This window comes from Cupressus sempervirens, chromosome 2 (assembly GCF_028749045.1).
Source record: "Cupressus sempervirens isolate cs-2001-9-10 chromosome 2, ASM2874904v1, whole genome shotgun sequence".
Classification (NCBI taxonomy): domain Eukaryota; kingdom Viridiplantae; phylum Streptophyta; class Pinopsida; order Cupressales; family Cupressaceae; genus Cupressus; species Cupressus sempervirens.
In genome coordinates, this window is record NC_143119.1 from 170912995 (window position 1) to 170934095 (window position 21101).

A 21101-nucleotide genomic window follows, 5' to 3' on the forward strand; every position below is an offset into this window, starting at 1 on the left:
GGAAAGGGCCCGAAAAAGAAAATAAGACCCAAACGACAAAGAAGACAAAAACTTAGAGACATAATCTGATACCATCCAAAATACATAGAATCCAAAAGGCAAGAAAGGAGGAACAAGAAGAGATAAACCTCCATCTAGTAGCCAAGATGATCAAAATTTGACATCTATAAAAAACTATCAAGCAGAACAAGACAACAAACTTAACCTTCCTTTTTCTAGCACACCATGATGATTTATGCTATGTCCTTAGGGTTCTCGGTTTGGAAGCTCAATGGAAATTTGAAGGAGCTTTTCTCCCATTTAGAGGTTTCCATATTCAAGATACAAAATCCAAAGCTTCTAGATTATTAAGCTCCACTCCTAGTTGAATATAGGAATTCAATATGTTGAGATAGTGCCTCAGTGAGGCCTTTCTATTGTCTTCTATAATGCCTCTCCACTTGAGAAGAAAATGGATACTGGCTTCCATTTTTGGCAACTCTTGAAAAAATAAGGCATTCTCTCAAATTTATAGAGAGGGTTGTCTAGGGAAAATGGCTAGCTTGAAGCTTCCAAGTGGATGCACCATGTAAAGCTTTGGTAGAGGGATTCTAAGCTTCTCATCTATACTCTTAACAACTTCCTCAAGACCTACACACCAAGTTGCATTGAAAGCATTATAGAAAAGCATGATAATCAACCACTTCTCCACTTTGACTCTTGCAAAACACCCTATAAAGGAACCTACAATGTTAATGTTGGTTCTCCAAGAGAAGTCATAATTGAAAACACCTTCCCCTAAGACATGGATAACAACAATCCTAGTCATGTCATCCACAAGATTTACAAAATGATTCCATCTTTCTGGTTTAAGGTTACCTCTAAATGCCATGGTACGAACTTGTAAGGAATGAAATTAAACTAACATTGGTCTCCATACTAATATTATAGCTAAATTAGGCTCAATAGAGTTAGGGACAAATAAGAAGTAAAAAATAAGACAAAGTTAAATAGAAAACTAATGATCTCAAAGGAAGGATATAGAAGAGTCAAGATTACTTGATGTCATCTACTGATGCCAGCTAAAGTAAAATCATATACTAATGATACAAGATGATAACTAGTGGCAAGCAATGATGAAACATAAAAGGGAATAATGAAGAGGTTACACAGGGTGGAAGTAACAAAATAAATTTGCTAGAAAGAGACTAAGAGAAAGACTAGAGCTAGGGATAAAAACTTAAAGGATTCAAAAATATGTTCCTCGATAAACTTACTAATTTTCTAAGTCTTAAAATAATTTCCTTTCAGATATGGAAGTACTATTTTTATAATCATTTTTTATTTTTAAATTAGAAATGCTTTATTAGTATTATTTTTTTTTAAATTTACATTTTTAAATCATTAAAAGTCTTGATTAATAACTAAAAATTCTTCTCCATCTACCCTTTTGTTTTCTAAATGATTGGCTTTTCAATTTCCTTCTCTAAATATGTGTTGGTTTTTGGTTTCCTGAAAGAGATAAAAATTCTTTAAAACTTATTTTAATTTTGAATTTAATACCCAACTAGGGGTGTTTCTTTTTCTTAGAGCATTAAGAACAATTTGAGAGTCTCCTTTAGTAATGAGTCTTTTGATACCTATATCAAAGCATAGTTTGATTCCTTCTTAGAGGGCTTCACGTTCAGTTGAATTATTTATCATGTTACCCATATATTTAGCTCTTTTCATAATCCATCTCCTTGAATCCTTCTTTATTATACATCTTATACCTACAATCCCAGGGTTGCCTCTAGATGCCTTGTCAAAGTTTAGTTTTGACCAACTTAAGGGGGAACATTCCCATTTGCATTTATCCCTTGCCACTTGACTCCTTTTTTTGAGCTTGTCAATTTTTTTTCATTGAATATCCTTCTATTTCTTTCTTTCTATATTTCCCACAAAAGGATTGAGGGGCAAATGTTCCAAAGTTTATACATGCAGCTAAAAGTTATATTTTTTAGTATGCTCATTATCTAAATTATTTGTCAGAGATAATTTAGATAATCAAAATGAGAGTTCCATTATTCAGTTCTGGTGAAGAAGATTGTTCAATTTTTGGTTAAGTTACTTATAATAATAGATTAATATATTTTCATTGTGAGCACTCGTATTTGCTAACTAATTTTCTACTTAATTACCTTCCCAAAAAATATGTAGAATCTAAATATCTTCGAAGAGGTTGAGCAGATTTAGAACTTCATCTAGTTTAGAATTTAAAACCCAATTTGGTGTCTCCCATTTTCTAATGACGTTGAGGACAATCTATGAATCTCCTTCAATAATAAGTTTTGAGATACTTAGATTTAGGCAAATTTGGAGACCTTCTTGAATGGCTTCTAACTTAGCAACATTTTTAATGGTTGATCCTATCGATTTGGCCCTATTAGTGATCCAATTGCTAGAATCATTATTGATGATGCATCCTATTCTAGTAGTACAAGGAATGACTGTCAAGGCTCCATTGAAATTTAATTTGGTCCAACCACTAGGGTGTAGAATCCATCTACACTTGTCGCTTACCTATTTATTCTTTTTTATATACATAAGCGAGTAATTAATTAAGTTTTTCCAACTCTTTTTCATTAGACCATCCCACTTTGAAAATGATCCTTCCTCTTTTGGGATTTTGCTAAGGTGAGAATTTAATGCTTCAACAATACATGCCTCAATTTTATTAGTAAGCTCACATAAACTCATATCTTGACCATTAAATATTATTTTCTTTCTTTCTTTCCATACTTCCCAAACAAGGATAGATGGACAAATGTTTTAGGTATTACCATAGATACAACTATTGCTATCAGTTGGCAATCCCCTAAGAAGATCATCTAGAGATTTTGGAAAAGGAGTGGTCCAACCTAGTATATGTCAGAGCCATTCCCAACAATATTGTGTATATGTACAATTATATAAGAGATGATTAGTATCTTCACTATCATGCTTGCATAGCACAAATCTTGAAGGACCCTCAATGCCCATCTTTTTGAGTCTGTTAGTAGTTAGAATCCTATTCTAGGAGTTAGTCCATAGAAAGAATCTTGCTCTTTAGTAGACAAGAAGAGTCCCAACAAAGTTTAAGGCAAGTATTAAATTCTTCCCATATTTTGGAATGAGTCCATTTTTAATATTATACCTACCATCTTTTGATGTTGTCCATATGAGTTTGTCATTTCTCACTAATTGCTTTATTTTCCTCTTATGGATGATGTTTTCATAAAATATTTTTATTGTTGATTCCAAGTAAATAGTATCCAAAGTTTTCCATTCCCAACTTATACTACCATTAATGTATTTTTTTACTTTTATAATTGTTGACCTTACACCCCTAGAGTTTAACTAATTAATATTTAAGAATAGTTGGGATACCCATTTTATCTATTGGGGGGTCGCCATCCCAAAAGTCCTCCTAGAAGAGAGCTTCATCGCCATTACCAACATCCCAAGTAAGATATTTACTAATTAGGGATATGTTTTTTACTATAGAATTCAAGGTTTCATATCCTTTATGAAGGATTCTCATTCTAAACAAGGAGTAAGGATCGACTACATTTAAGTACTTTTTATACAAAAAATTTGCCCATTTTTTTATTTCTTTCTATGAATAGTCGCCAAGTCAGTTTGGGCCCTAATGATTCATTTTTCCAACTTGAGTTTTTGATACCTAGATTTCCTAATTCCTTTGATTTACATAAGTTCTCCCATTTTATAAGAGTGAGTTTTTTATATTCTTTAGTGTCATTCCAAAAGAAGCTTCTATGTTTTTCCTCAAGCTTCTTATTAATGCTTTAGGTAGAGGTAAGCAAGATAGGGGGTAGGCTAGGAGGGAACATAAGACTTCTTTGATCTTTGTAAATTTATAGGCTTTTGTGAACCATTTATTTTTCCAACCTCCTATCTTTTTATCCATTCTATCAAGTATGCTATGCCATCCCTTGTTAGTTTTACTACCTTTTTCTAGCTATATTCCTAAGTATTTACACAGGAATATACCTCTTTTATATCCCATAATATTATAGATCTTTTTTACTATTTCAAGTTTGGTATTAATAAAAAAAAATTCTAATTTTTAAGCATTCACTCTTTGACCTAAAGCTTCCATATAATGTTGAATGACTGAGTTGAGGTTTAGGGTCTCTTTTATTAAACTTTATCCTGATAGAATAGTATCATCTGCATATTGTTGATGGGTTATATTAGAAACATTCTTAGTTATGGTAATTTCACTTATTTTTCTTTCAATGTGAGCTTTAAAAATTTCTCTACCAAAGGTTTCTACCATGGTAATAAATAAGAAAGAAGATAGGGGATCTCCTTTTCTTATACCTCTTGATGTGTCAAAGAAGCCTTCAAGAGTTCCATTAATAAGAAATGAAATTTTAGTCATTGAGATGCATTGATAGATAAGATTAATCTATTGGTGTGAGAATCCAAGGCTTTTAAGGTTTTGCATAGAAACCTCCAATCAACCAAGACATATGCTTTATCAATATCTAGTTTCATGAGCATGCTTGTCATTTTATTCTTATGGGCTGAGTGTAATGTTTCTTGAATAATGAGTATCCCATCTAGAATCAATCTTCCTAGTACAAAACCCATTTTCTCTTCTAATATAAGCTTAGGGAAAATTGGTTTCATTCGATTTGCTAAAATTTTGGATATGATTTTATAAGTGGTGTTGCAGAGAGCTATAGGTCTAAAATCCCCTAGGTTTTTAGGACCATCTTTTTTGGGTATCAAGTTGAGAAAGACATTATTAATTGCTGATAGCATTCAGGTATGTGTAGGATCATGGTCAACCAAACTATTCCCTTAAGTGGCAACAAAAAATCAAAAAATTAGGGTTATGTCAACTTGACATGTAATTTTCTACTTGTTATTAATTTTATATCAAAAAGTTGAGAGATAAAGATCTCTAGCAAATTGAATCTAGTTTCTAAACTACTAGAACTTATCTCAAAAAAATAAAAAATTGATTGCTCAAAATTTTGAATTTTAATGCAATATTACAAAATTTTTAGAACAAAAATAAGTACACGTATGTCTGACCACCTTAATCAAAATCAAATGATAATATTTTTTAATAATATTTTAGATATAAGTCGTAGACTGATGCATGGATAAGACACATATTTTTTGGTATTTTTATTCTAAATAAATAATAATTAATTAATTTTTGACTTTAGTATTTTTGAAATAAAAAAAACTCGTGTCTAACCACCTTAACTAATTCAAAATTTTATAAAATTTAATTTTTCATTTTTTTTCTTATAGTAGAAGAAACATAGAGTATGACACATCTTTTGGATTTAAAAATGTTGTACAATTCGAAAGTTATAGTTGTTTATCAAGTAGTGTGTTAGTCAATAGTTTATACGTAACTCCATTAGAAAATAAGTAATAATTACTTACTAAACTCATAATTTGACAAACTTTACATTTATGGAAAGATAAGAAAATTCTTAAGAAACCCCTTTCATTTCAACAAAATTTGGTGAAAAAAAAGTTGTCAGCTACATATTTGAAGTAAAAATCACACAAAAATAGGCCAAAAGCACATTTTTAGGGTCTTTCTAAAGTTGACCATATAGGTTTGGTATCAAAAAATATAGTAGATTTTATAAAGAAACTAATTGTTTTCATTTAGTATCAGGGTGGGTGGGAAAAATGTTGGAATAGATTTTGAAATGGCTTGAGATATTTCAGAACTACAAATTTTTCAAATTGCCACTTTTTGGCACACCATGATCTTGCACCTACCCAATGATCCACCATTTCTTCATGCTTCAATGTCTTACCAGAGATAAATTTTGATAATATCCTATTATTTTTGGTAGAAGAAAGACTAAAATCTATATAGACCTAGAGAACTATCAAGATTCATGTTGAATAGTATAGATCTGACTTCTTGAAGGGATATGGGTTTATTTAATGCTTTATTATCTTCTATAGACACAACTTTTGGTATGGCTTCAATAATTTCTTCTTGAGCTATCATATTTGAAATATCAATTTTATTTAATAGATTATTGAAATGATCTACAAAAATCTTTTCTATACTATCAAGATTTTTAGTGATAGAGCCTGGCAAGTCTTTCATTTTTTTAATTTTCATTTTATCTTTGTTGTACAGAGTGCTATTATGATTTTTTTATTCATTATGGTCTCCTTCTTCTAGCCATGTTTCTCTTGATTTTTTCCTCCAAAAGACTTCTTCCTTTATAAGAATTTTTTTCTTCTTGGTGAGTAGTTTTTTTCTAGAAAAAATTTCTCATTATTCATACCTTTTTAAATTACTTTTGTGTTTAATATTTTAAAGCTTTCTTAATTGTCTATTTTTTTTAAAAATATATTGTTAAATTGTTCTTTATTCCTCTTAGGTATATTTTATTTAATCATTTTCATCTTAGACACAAATATGTACATTTTGGAGCCCTTAAAATTACATTGATTCGACCATTCTCTTATGAGTTAATAATTTTTTTGTGCACTTATCATTATTAATAGGAATTTCGAATAGATTATTAAGGTCTATCCATTTTTCAAATTCCATAGATTCTTGGGAAATTTTTTGGATGCCTCCAAAATTTCAACCTATATTCATGATAGTATTAAAATATCCACCTATAAGAATGTGTTCACTGCTGTGATTTTTTATAAATAGACTCATTTCTTCCCATAGAAGTTCTTTATTTATGTTATGGATCAGTCCATATATGTTTATTAAAATTATCTATAAGTTAGTCTTTATGTTTTTAATTATTCTATTCATCCATGGATTATTTGAATTTATTACATTTAGATTTTCTTTCTTGGGATTCCAAATCATTCCTAATCCTCTAAGGCTCCTCTCGACTCATGTGAGTTAATGTTCCAACTATCTAATATCTTTTATAGCTTAATTACTTCTTCCTTATTCAGTTTTATTTCTTGTAAGAAAATAATTTCAAAATAGAATTGTCTTAAATTATGTTTTAGTAAACATTTCTTGCTAGGCACATTTAAGCCCCTAGCATTCAAGGTAGTGATCTTCATGTTGCTTTCAGAAGGTTCTTCCCCTTCCATAGATTAAGTAATTGACTAATCTTTTGTTGTTCTTTTGTCTGCACATCTACTTCTCTTAGTTCTTTAAGAGACTTCCTTCCTCTTTTAGTCTTCAATCTACCATATTTAGGGGTATTTATCCCTTCTTGATTCATCAAAATACTTAATTGCTATATGTTCTCCTCTGCATTTAATACACTTTTAGATTGTTTTCCTTCTTTCTCAACTCTTCCTTCATTTCATAATTCTTTCATTATTTTTTTTGCAAGGCTTATATGATTATCTATATGTATATTATCTACTAAATCTTGTATACTCCATGTTCTGCCCAAATTAGTACCATCTCCTTGACTTTTTATTGTCCTAGATTCAATTGTCTATAAAGCTTTACTTCTCTTATCTTCATCCTCAATGATTAACATATCTCTTCTCAAATCTTCAAAGGTGTAATTATCTCTTCCTATTTTTACAACTTGCCGCATTAATCATCTTTCTACAAGTCGCTGCTTTCATCAATATTGTCAAAGTTAAAAACATCGATCAATTCATTAGTTAATAGTTCCAAATTCTCTTTCCCTACTTCATTTGAAATTTTCCATTTTCATATCTTCATTTTTTGATGAATCATCATATAGGAAGTCATAAAAATCTTATATTGTAATTCCTTTTATCTTACTTTGATCCTTCTCCCTTGCATTGTGCTCACTGATGTTATAAATAGGTGATTCTTGTGTTGTGGTCGGTGTTTGCCAAAATTTGGTGAATAGATTTATTACTTCTTTTTTGGAGTCTATGATATCCTTGATAGGATCTTCCATCATTTCCAATAGAGTTCCCATTATTTCTTTTATGCATTTAACATTTCTTCACTCTAGAGATTCATTAGAGAAAACATGGTTGCTTTTTGTTTCTTCAAGAGTGCTATTGATATTAATCAAGAGCTTTTTTCCCTAAGAGTTGAATTCCTTTTCTGATAGTTTTTCTTTCCTACTTATTTCTTTCATATTCTTAGCTTTTTTTTTTTTTCTTTTCTATTTCTTGTTTAGTCTTTTTTTGTTGTTGACTATCCTTAGCATCCTTATATTAGACATATTATATTTTGTTATTCCTTCTTCTCTTCTATTGATTTCTTTGTAGCTTTGGTATTCACTAGTAAGATCTAAATTCATTTGTAGACTAGTGCCTTTACACTCTTTCAAATCTAGAAAATGAATAATTTCTTTACTGTTATATGGAATTAAAACCTTTTCCTTTTCTTTTCTTTGAGATTCTTTTTCCTTTGCATCTTGTGGTGCCTCTATTTCTCTCTTCCAATCTTCCTTGGAGATAGGTATGAAAATGTTTCTAATCCCTATAGTTGCAGTTGAAGATGTTTTTTCTGTTCTAATTTCACCATCCTCCAATTTTGAAACTACTTTTTAAGTTATAAACTGAATAGGCTCCAAAATAGCTAACTCATTTATGATCTTCAATTGGTTTTTTTTTTTTTTTTTCCTTATGTTCATCATAGGGAGGGTATCTTTAAGATTTGAAGTAGGTTGAAAAGTTTTAAATGTGATCTTTATCTCATTATTCAATCTATTTTTTTCAAATTATTTTCCTTCAAATCTATAATAGTTCAATTTATAGATAAAGTTGTTTGATATTAACTTAATAGATTTGAGTTCTAAATTTTTATTCTCAAACTTGATAAAAAATTTAACAATATTGTAATATTTATAAGAAGCATCTATTCCTACCAAATTACAAATTGAAAAGCCAATTTTCCTAAGAATCTCTACATGCATAAGTCCAGGAGGGAGGGATTGAATGGAAATCACTGTAATGTGTATATATATATATATATATATATATATATATATATATCAATCTATTAGAATGGTGAGATATACTTATCTGATTTTAATATATTTCCTTTAACTAGTTAATGATATTGATCGTCTCTTGTGTTGGCCCAGTCGAAAATGTGAATACACTGACATTCTAGCATTCCTACCAGCAATCTCATGTTGGTTTAAAGAATAATTTTGACAATTGAGTGTTAATACACTTAACCATTTTTCACTATACATGCCAAGCAAAGAGTAGGTGCCGAGTGATATCAAGTGCCAAGTGATATCAAGTGCTGAGTGATATCAAATGTTGAATGATATCAAGTGCCGAGTTATTCAAGCATCGAGTAACATAAGGTGCCAAGTGATACAATTTTGTTTAGGTACCGAGCTATCTAGGAAACAGCATGTGCCAAGCATCAGTAATGCTTCAGGAGCCAAGTAACTCAAGACATCAGCATAAGAGTTTGTAATTGCACAAACTATGATATAAATCATTTTTGTAGCTGACATAAGGTAAATCTTGAAAGATCTAGAGATAAGAAAAAATCTTTTGCATTTCCTATGCAATCTACATGCATCCAATTGGAAAATTGGAAAGGCATGCAACCAATCAGCAAAAACGGAAGTATTGAATGGGAAATTGAGATTCAATGTGGATCGTAGATCCATACCTAACCCTAAGTCTTCGAAGTCTTTTTAAGGAAGACAAAAGATTCACTGTAATGATGATGAGAGAAGGAGAATAGTGGTGAGGGAAAAACATAATGGAATTCAGTGAAAGAAGACATAGAGAGTAAGAGCAACAATTCAATATTTAGTTGATTAGAACAAAGCGAAGGAGATGAACAGAAATCAAATCTTAGAAAATCGAAATCAAAGAGAGAGCCAGAACAAGTGCCTGGATTTAGCAATCAAGGATTGCAAACTATCAAGTTTATAATACATAATACTCTCTTACCATTGTATTAGAAAGGAAATCCTATGTAGATAGGTTGGCTTAACAGCTATTTGTAGATACTTATCAAAAGGTGATTAAATCCTTTAACATGGTGACACTTCATGTTAAGTGTTTGTAAATCCTTTAACCAGGTCACTATTGACACAGTGTAAAGCCTTTAATAGGGTAGACCATCAGAAGTGGTTGAACAATAGTACTGTAGTGAATTTTTGTGGGTATCATCCCCACCCTAGTTTTACCTTCTTATTTTTGGAGGGTTTCTATGTTACCAAATTCCAGTGTTATGTGTTGTTGATGCATGTCTTAGTTTCATATTTTCATGATGTATTTATATGCATGCAATTTACTTTCAAATAAAAGTTTTATTGGATAAAGTGTAATACTTATGATTCACCCCCCTCCCACCTCTCATCAGTATTCTTGCCATATTTGAATATTCCAACAAATGGTATTAGTGAAAATTAGGTTCTCACAAGAAAAAGACTAACAGCTTGGAGGAAAAGATCTAAAGATGGAATTTTTCAAACTTGGAAAGATCATTGACAAGCAGGTGATAGATGTGCAACTTGCTCTGCCTAGCTGATAAGTTGAGAAACTCATTGAAAAGAAGGAAGGATTTAGCTATAGCGAAAAATGAGATAAACTACAAGGAGATTGATACCACAAATATATTTTCCAATGGAGATACTAAAGAGTTTGATGCAGCAATTGCAGAACTGATGGAGAAAAAAAAAGTTCAAATAGATGAGAGAAGATCTCTCAAGATGGAACATGAATCACAGGCCATAATGTTATGTGAAATCACTGAACAAAAGAAAAGAGCACTTGAAGATAAAGTCATGATGGAAAATGACAAAAGGAATCTTGCAAACAGACTTGAAGAAAAATGTATTGAATTAACAAGGATCTCAAACATGCAGATGGATACACTTGCCCAAATGATGAACCTTCATCATGAACTTAATATGAAAGACATTGAGATCTCTACACTAAAGATGCAGAATAAACAATTGCAGAATGACTTAAGAAGAGAAAAGGAAATTTTAGAAAGCTTCAACAAACCTAATGAAGCCATCAAGTATTGTGAGCAATTACTAAAATCCCCAAGATCAACCCATGATACATCAGGACTTGGATACAACAGCACTGAAGTTGAAGAATCATCAAAGAGTGCTGAACAAAGAAGCGACAAAGGTAAAAATGTCAAACTTACATGTCATTTCTGTGGAAAGAAAGGACATACATCTAATGTATGTAGAAGCAAGAATTCCCATCAACATGATAAGCCTAAGAATGTAAACTATTGTCATAAGCGCAAGAAGCAAGGTCATCAAGCATATGAATGTAGAACCAAGACTATTAAGACATCAAGATTTGAGGGTCATTGTCATAATTGCAAGAAATATGGACATAGTGCTTTTGAATGAAGATCAAAGCCTATGTGGACATCAAATCAACCAGTAAATACATCAAACCATGAATTTTGGGATTACAACACCAGGTACAGTTGTCACTATTGTCAAGAATATGGACATATACTCCAAAATTGCATAAGAACACATTTTAGGGGAAACTATAAAAGATGGTTGAGTCAAGCCACATGTTTAAGTTGGTTAAAACTGGTCATATCAGCAGGAGTTGCCCAACAAGGTCAAAGGCACCAAGTTCTAAGTTCAACAATGGAAAGGCAAAGATAGATGTCAAACACATCAAAAGTGAGATGAATAAGACATGGAAGAAGAAATATGAGTGTAGCACATCAAGTGCAGAGATCACTTCACCTAATAGGTCAAGTGATCACACTTTATCAAATTAAGCAAGAATGGGTGTCTCGGATTGATAAACTAAGTTACATCATACATCAGTCACAAAACATAGAAGAACTGCAGAGAAGAAATTATCATAATCAAAGATGCTAAGTCTAAATTAAGAGTCTTGCAAAATCTACCAAAATTATCTTCAGGTGCCGAGTTGCTAACAATGATCGAGTTGATAGATGATGTTGAGCTGTGAAATATCAATGGGAGTTAAGTGAAGTGAAACACAATGAGTGCCGAGTCATGTCAAAATCCTTCAGGTGCTGAGTAGATAGTTGTTAGTGCACTAAGCATTAATTACTCTATTTTGAAGAGTACATAGTTCAATTTTTGATCATTTCTTACCATTCAAACACAAAGCAAAGACGAGAAGAGTGCAGAAGATTAAGGCTAGCTTAGAAGCCATTTGTGAAAATATTTACAGCGATTCAGCATGAGTCTCATCGATTTAAGGTATTTTACTTAAGTGCCGAGCTACGTAGTGTTTATGAACTTGTTTAAACTGTAAACCCTAGTTTGGCAAAAAATGGCTTTTGGGTCTGGAACCACTAAGAGAAAAGAGAGTCATGAGATACACTTGGTTAGTAATGAAGTTAAGCAACCAGAATTCAAGCCCATTCCAGAAGTTGCATATAAGAATGATCCTGCAAGTGCATTATCAGTTATTCTTGATAAAGTTGTTATGGTCCAAGATGTTCGTAGATGCTATAACTACAAAATTGGAGCCATAGGAGATTTAGAAATTTACAATGCATATGACAAGCTATGTGAGAACAAGATACTGAAAGATTAGTTCTTAATAGTCAAGAGAAAAGGATTGACCAAAACCCTAGAATTTCTGATTGTTTTCAAAGTTGAATGGGTACACATAGTTTTGAGAAGAATACATGATGGAGCCTTTTGGTTAGAAATAGGGCCAGTGAAATTCACCAAGAGAACTATTCATAGGGTTACTGGTATTCCAACCCTAGATCGGCCAAAGACCCTGCTTAGTGACAAAAGCGATGTAATAGAGAGAAACATGGGTGCTAAATGGAATAATAGGGGAATGACTATTGATACAATCACAGAATCCCTACTAGATTTTTTTGTGAGAATCATCTCACACAAATTCTATCAGTCAAGCAAGTGAAATAGTGTGCCTTGTATAGCAGTTGATTTTGCATACAAATTGATTAAAAAGGATCATACATATGATCTAGCAGAGCTCATGTTTCAACAAATTAATGAGAATCTGGGAGCTATAAGGAAGAGCAAGGGAGCTCAGTGCAAATTTGGATCAGTTTTGGTGTGCATGTTTTTCTATCTGGTGAAAGAATTTCCTTCTATGGGTAAGGTGAGATGGAGTCCAGACAAAACAATTGTTGAAAAAATTAATGGATATATTGAACAGATGGGTGATAATTTTGATGTCCAAATGACTAGTTACTTTGAGGACTTCAAATAGTCCATGAAACAAAGAATGAGGATTCTAGTCTCATTGACTTACAAATATGAAAAAGACATTTGCTTGCTTGTAGATATTGATTATACCTATATACAAGCAGTCATACCTAGAGTAAGATGGCTTAGGCCACTAGGTTATGAACTCGACATTGATCAAGCCTCTATAGCAATAACAACCCTCCTTGTAGAAGAAGTTGATAAGAATGCAAAAGCCTTTGGAACCTATGATGTTGTAAAATCAAGGGTGATAACAAATTTGAAAATTGCCTCAGCAGTAAGGAAGAAAGAAAAATTGGTAAGGAAAATCAAACAAAAATTTGGAAGAAGGAACAACAAAAGAGAAAGAAGAAAACATTGAAGATGAGGGAGATGAACCACAAGGTCTACCTCAAGGGTTAGGAGAAGATAAAGAGGAAAGTGCTGAGGAAGAAGAAGCTGAGGAAGCACAAGTTGAAACCAAGGTCACAAAAAGAAAGGATACAACTCCTCCTGCTCCTCAACCCAAGGGAAAGAAAGTAGTTGCTCCAGAACTAAAGAGACCTACTACAAGGGCTGTAGCACAAAAAGCCCAAGAGGAGACAAGAGAGAAGAAGAAAACTTCAAAGAAGACTACTGCCAAGCTAAAGAAGAAAAGAAAATTTGTTGCCTAGCCTCAAACAGATGAGGAGAAGACTGAATCAGAGGGCAACAGCCAATTTCAAGTGGTAAGGCACAAACCTCATACTACTATTGAAACATTATGTTCAAAGATCAAGAATGATGATTTGAAAGGTTTAAAGAACTTAACTTTTTCTAAGCTCACCAAAGAACAACAAAATAAATTAGAGGAATCAGTGTATGCTATGATGGCTGAGTATAAGCACACACCTCTAGAATTAGATGAATCAATGCCTAAAGAATTGTACAAAATTGTAGAGGATAAATGGCATTTTTGTTTACAAATGGAAAGGGAGATAAGGGAATCAACATTAGCTATATTGTTGCCTGATTTGACTAAGGATCAAGTAACAAATGCAGTCAAGAGGCATAACAATAGATTCATTCCCAAACATAGAGCTTTCAACATTTTACAGAACAAAGTTGAGGAGGTAGTTACAAAATCCACAAGATTATGGAAGATAGTTTACAAGAAGATAGAAGATGTGTATAATGAAGAATATAAGGCAGAGGCAAGTGTCAAGATAAAGGAGATGAAGGCATCATGAATCAAAGAAAAAGAAAAGGAACAAGTGGAGAAGAAGGTTGAAAAGGAACATACAAAGGAGAAAGAGGAAGAGAAAGATATAGCTATGCAACAATATCAAAGTGTGCAAGACACACAGGTATCCCCTCCTAGTCCTCATCATGCCACCATCACACCTGTAGAGATTATCAAAATCAAGGATGTTATAGGCACTTCAAGTCCAAACATCAATCCATTAACTGCAGAGGATTTAGAAATCCTTGACCAATCAACACTAGTAGCAAAATTATGTTCAAATCCTATATTGGTCAGTGCTGATGAATTCCAAAATCCAGTAGTCAAAACAAAGGCAGTCAAGGTGAAAACACAAGAACCATCTTCGATCATACAACCTACTAGTATTCTATTCCTTCCTCCACCACCTCAACCAAGTGTAGTCATTGACACACTTTAGATGTTGAGTATAGCAGTAGGGGAAATTAAAGAAACATCTGAATAGCCAGCAAGTTCAACCCCACCTAGTGATCATCAAAAGGATATACAAGCTAAAGAAAAAGATGAGACAAGAAAGAAGGAGGAGTCCGCAATACAAACATTGGTTGCATTACCCAAATCTGGTACTCCAACACAGACTCTTTAGCAGCCGAGCATCGATAGGTTATAATTACAAATTAGGACACCAGACTCGAGCTCATCAAAGGTAGTCAGGAAAATTCACTATGGAATTACTGAGCTTGATGAAGAAATAAAGATTCCATATTATGAATCCAACACTCTCACTAAAGAGAAGATCAATGAAATTCAGAGTGCATTAGACAGAAGAAGGAGACAAGAAGCACTAAGAAGAGAACACAAGCACAAGCTTACCTTGAATAAAATCAAAGACATATTCACAGAAGCTTCGTACTCACAGTCTCTAGATGAGTCAAGACCAATTGTAGAGAAACTATTTGATATAGTTGACCAGGTGACTAGTGAAGACCAAGAAACAAACACCAAACTACTAGAATGGTCATAAAGAAAATTCCAAGGCAAGGTAAACAAGAAAATATCCAGTGATATAGCACTATCACAAGTAGAGCTGGCTAAGAAAATTGAAACAGTCAAAACTGTACTTGGAAACATATTTTCCCTATACAACAAGTTGTGTGACTTTTCCACATTCACACAAGACACTAGCCAGAAGATACTGAGCTTGGAGAAAAATTTGAAAATTTCTAGCATGCAACTCCCTACAAATCTAGCTTAGAGTGAGAAGCATTTTTCCCAATCGCTTCACACACAAAGAGAGTTAGCTGTCTTAGCAGTAGAGGAGGCAACCGCAAAAGCTAAATTGATGTAAATTCAATCCTCTACCACTCCTCATTTGGAAATACTTCACAAGGAGTAGATGAATGCAAAGGCAGTCCTTAAGAAAGACCCCAATCTTTCTACATCTGATGGACTTGTACGCCTAGCAGCAGAGATTGCCATCTAGTATAAGTCATTGGATGTTGCACTAGCAAATTGGGATGCAGCTCTGAAGGTACTCCTTGAAGTAAATAGTACATTTTTGGCCAAGTATGGCATTTCCTTATAAGACCCTTGACATAAGTGTCAAAAAGGGGGAGAATAAGTATGGAGTGAGTGTTAAGTAGAGATTAAGTATGGGGGAGTTAATTGCAGAATGAAATGGTAAGTATGATGAAAGGGGGAGATAGAGAGTTTTTGACAAATTTTGATATAAAATATTAGTCAAAATGCAGAAACAGGACAAAAGACACTAAGTGCACAAGGCATAATCAACTCACAGGTAGTCATAAGGTATATTGTTATTTGTTTCTAAAATTTTTGAAGCAAATAAGAGGATGCATGAAATAATGCCAAGATCACAGGATCTTAGTTAAGTGTTTTTGCCACTCATGTCAAAGGGGGAGATTATTGGTTTAAAGAATAATTTTGACAGCTGAGTTTCAATACACTTAACCATTTTTCACTATACATGCCGAGCAAAGAGTAGGTGCCAAGTGATATCAAGTGCCGAGTGATATCAAGTGCCAAGTTATTCAAGTGCCGAGTAACATAAGGTGCCGAGTGATACAATTTTTTTTAGGTGCCGAGCTATCTAGGAAACTGTTGGGACTAAAAATTGCATGGTTAATTTTGAGAACCATTGAAAAAATCAAGCCCTTAAATGCTTTTAAGTGAGATTGTACCTGGTTGTTAGTCTGAGGCTTGAGAGGTGTTTAATGTTTCTAACACCTCTCATTTAGTGCATCTATGTGTTCTATGAAGTTAAACTGACATTTCGAACCATTCTGCGAAGTCCCATTTTGAGCTAGTGTCAAAATTTGCAATTCTGCCCGTGTGTCAAATAGTGATCAGAGGCCCAGTTTGCATCTAAATATCTCTTACCCAGGACTGTGTCATGACTATTCACTTTTGGGATGATTAGTATGCATATTAGAGAGCCTATGTTTCAATTTTCAAGTCTTTTCAAATCCGTTTGACTAGGTTTTGCACCCCCCAAAGTTGGTCATTTACTGTTTTGTTCACAATTCTGGGAAGCCCTGTTCGACCAATCATATCTTTGACCCAGTTGACCCAAATGAAAAAATTCATTTTGCATTGTTTTCTAGGGGGAAGACACTTCATATGTTCCAATTTTGAGATCATGTCAAATCCATTTGATCAGTTTGCTAACATGATCAAAAACCCAGTTTGCATTGTTTTGTTACGGCTAAGGTATCCAGATTGATCCGTACCCCTGTTCGGCATGTTATAACTTTGATCTTGTGATTGGCTAGCTTAAATGGATTGTACCATTGTGTTGTGTCCTAAAAATTCTTGAAGCATGCCAGTTCTTAAGTCATGATGAATCCATTTGCATACTTTCTTATGTTCGTACATTTGCCAAAAATCACTTTTTGACACATTTACCAGTTAAAATTTCCAAGTGCCTGTTTTCGAAAATTTGCCAAATGTGCCTTGTGATTCTTCATGAGCCCAAAACATGGAATTATATCCTCTTCATGGCAAAGAACTTATATCCTAGTTTTCAAAACCCCAAGTGATCAATAACCCAGTTTATAATTCCGAACCTGAGCCCAGTTTATGTTTTTTAACATTGTTTGCTTGCAGAATAATTGAAGTATGGATGTTCGGCAATTAAAATCTTTTGACTGGAGATTCGTCATGGGCTAAAAATTTGCAGCATGGTAAAATTGCTATTTTGCTTTGAAAGTCTGAAATGCTCAGAATGCTAGGGCAGTGGCTGTCCTTGTGGCTGATGACAAGGATGAATCTTTGATAACTATGGATTTGCCTGGTGAAGGTGGTTCAGCTTATGAACAGAATATCACTATTCCCTCTGCACTCATTGAGAAGAATTTAGGTGACAAACTGAAAGATGCTATTAGTAAGAGGAATATGGTCAATATTAATTTGGACTGGAGAGAGTCTGTTCCACACACAGATGAACATGTGGAGTATGAGTTGTGGGCAAATAGCAATGATGAATGTGGATTGAAGTGTGATATGCAGATGGAGTTTTTAAAGAATTTCAAAGGAGCTACTCAAATTCTTGAGAAAAATGGGTACACACAATTTACTCCTCACTATATCACTTGGTACTGCCCTCAAGCCTTTGTAGTGAGCAAGCAATGCAAAGCTCAATGCATTAATAATGGAAGATACTGTGCACCTGATCCAGAACAAGACTTCAATTGGGGGTATGATGGGAAAGATGTGGTGACTGAAAATCTGAGACAACTGTGTGTTTTTACTATTGCTAAAGAGGATAGCAGACCATGGGTTTGGTGGGACTACGTTACTGATTTCCACATCAGGTGTCCAATGAAGGACAAAAAATATAACAAAGAATGTGCAGACAGTGTCATCAAATCTCTAGGTCTGGACAGGAAGAAGGTAGAAAAGTGCATGGGGGATCCCAATGCCGATACTGAAAACTCTATTTTGAAAGCTGAGCAAGATAAATAGGTTGGACATGGATCTTGTGGTGATGTCACAATATTACCCACTCTTATTATTAATGACATACAATATAGAGGAAAACTTGACAAAGGAGCTGTAGGTTCCAATAAATTTTAAAAGAACAAGGAGCCGATTCCAACCACAGTCAAACACAAGGCGATGAGCAGTAAAAAACAATTATCCCACATTGATAAAACGTGGGTATGTTTTATGTATTTAAATACCCAAACACACTTAATAAGATGTGAATTGAGGCAGGAGCCTTTTGAAGGCACGAGCTCGAGGGGAGGGGCCCGTCGTGGACTGCTAGTTGGTGCGCAAATGGAAATATTTTGAACGAGCATGCAATAATGATGAGTTGGTGCCCAAAACTTGGATGCAAGGAGATGACGACACGTGTCCAAATCGGAGGGTCGTCGCTAACTCGCCAAGCAAAAGATGCGTGAGAATTAACATAGTGAGTTAGCGAGAAGACGACACGTGGCGGATGGTGCAAATCAGGCAGACCAATCAGCAAGTGACACGTGGCACCGGTCAAACCAAGGTTGACCATGGATTCAAAGGGTCAGGAAAATTTGTAGAGTTAAAAATAATAATATTTTATTATTATTTTTTGTTAAAAATGCCCACGTCAAGTTTTAAAATCAAATGGGACATTTTCTAAAGTATGTACTTCAGAATTTTTCAAATTTTATAAAAAATCAAATGGCAGACATAACTTTCAGTCAGAGGAGTCATTTTCAAAATGATTTTTTCGGGGTTTCCTGGAGGCAAAATAGGCGATGTTATATATCGTCGGAATTGGGAGAAGACGAACTTTCCGATTCTGGAGTAGGCTTTTGCACAGGTATCAGTCAGTTTGAGCTATACGAGATTTTCTATCAGGTATCTAAAGTGCAACCATATTCATACCAGGAAGTTCAGATTTGTTTTTTGTCAAGATAATGACCTGGATATTAGTAGAAGGCAATGGAAATGCAGTTAGGGTCAAATTTGTTCTGATTTACAATGTAAAAACTCTTTTTCACTGCCTTTTTCATGGGGCAATCAGATATTTTGGCAAGTAAAGGGTTTTCATCATTAGGCAAGGATATTTTGCAAGTTTGTTATAGATTAATGATGAAACAAAATCAGATCAGGTGGGATGAAAGAAGAAAGAGGTTTTTCAGTTACAGAGGATTGGATTTCAAGTGGACACCTGGCAATTGCATATCAGATCCGGGAATTCATTTCTTGCTATATCTTTTTATCTTTCATTGTTTTAGGGGTTCCAATTTTTGGAGAAAAACTAGTCACTACTGAGATACCAAATTTTGGATCTAGTTTTGATATGTTCCCATACTGTGATACCACATAATTCTTCAGCATTTCTTCTTGTATTGAACATCATTTTAAGTTTTGCAGATAGTTCTTTTCTGTTGGGTGATCTATGAGTTATTTTCTGTACATTTCATGTATTTGATTTCAAGGAAAACAAATAAAGTGCATCAAAAGTTTGAAGTTCAGTTTGAATCTTGTCTCCTGATTATGGCTCTGTTATTTCTTCTAATTTGTGATCAAAGAGCATGAATTAGGTTGCATTACATTTTGAAATGTATGTGATTAAAATGTCTTGCTTATGGAAAAAAGAACCATGTAATTGCTTGATATTTGTCACAGGGTTTGCAGATTTCATGATAGGATTTTCTGAGTATGAGATTCATTCTGTAGCAGATGTCTATTCACAAGGTGAAAGATAGATCAGGGATCTTAATGTAGAGATACGTTTGAGGTTTCTAGGAGATGTATGGTTATGATTCATTTAATTGCCCAATAGATAAGGCACTGGTCAGAGATAGGATCATTAAGTTCTGTTCTTCATACTTGGGTCTTGCTGTTATCAACATATTAAATCAATTTTCCCTTTTATGTTGAAAGCTACTCAATGTTAACCCACACTTAGCTTTCCAGTTTCATGAGTTATTTTCTTAGCTATTTCATGCTTATGATTCTTGGTTGAGTATAGAAGAAATAAGGGTTTTATCTGCTTCATTAGATTCAGTGTATGCTTTGACAACTGGTACCATATAAGGAATCTAGAGGTTCACCCGCCTAGGTTTTGCAGAGCCTGAAGTGCAGAAGGAGTATAGCCTTATAGTTGGCTTGGTGTCTGAATGGATGTGTTGATAATGGGAGTTAGCTGCCCCTAGATGCATCTTGTTCTCATCAGGGTAATTGGAAATGGGTAACATTTTCAAACTCCAACAAAATGGCGACTCTGCTGGGGAAGCTATGAAGTAATTCACTGTTAAAAGGACAAGAATCTCTGGTGTATAATTTGAAAATTTCAGTCCTACTCTCAGTTGGGTTTTGCCCATCCGATTCGCCAACAAAATGGCGACTCTGCTGGGGAGATAAGATGGCAATCCATTTTGTTGAAAGAACATGAGCCTCTGATGTGAAACAGATAAGATATATCATATCAATAGCAGGATGTGTTCATTTTCCTTGCTGAAGTTTCATGTTCCCCAGTTAAGCTTTATTCATGGACATCAGTATGTTGTAAAACTGGATGAAAATTGTGTTCTATGACTGTCATAGGTCTATCTTCAATCAGTCCAGTTTGCAAGTGCTATTGAGAAAGTTTCAGAGACAAGAATTGATTTATAAAGTATATTTTCTTTTCAAGGTGTTACTGATCTGCAAGTATTTCCTACATTGAAGGTCTGGTTCAAATTTGTCAAGTGACAAATTATGTTTTATTTCTCACCAAGTGTGAGTGGCGACTCTCAAATCTCTGTACCAGTTGTTCCTAGTTATTTTCATTGCAAAATCTTGAAGGACTTTCA

At 33.7% G+C, this 21101-nt stretch overlaps 1 pseudogene; it reads left to right on the plus strand.

The window, feature by feature from the left end:
- LOC149571608 (vacuolar-sorting receptor 1 pseudogene) overlaps nt 1–18279 on the plus strand; it is a 27834-nt pseudogene extending 9555 nt beyond the window's left edge.
- The last annotated feature ends 2822 nt before the right edge of the window (nt 18280–21101 follow it).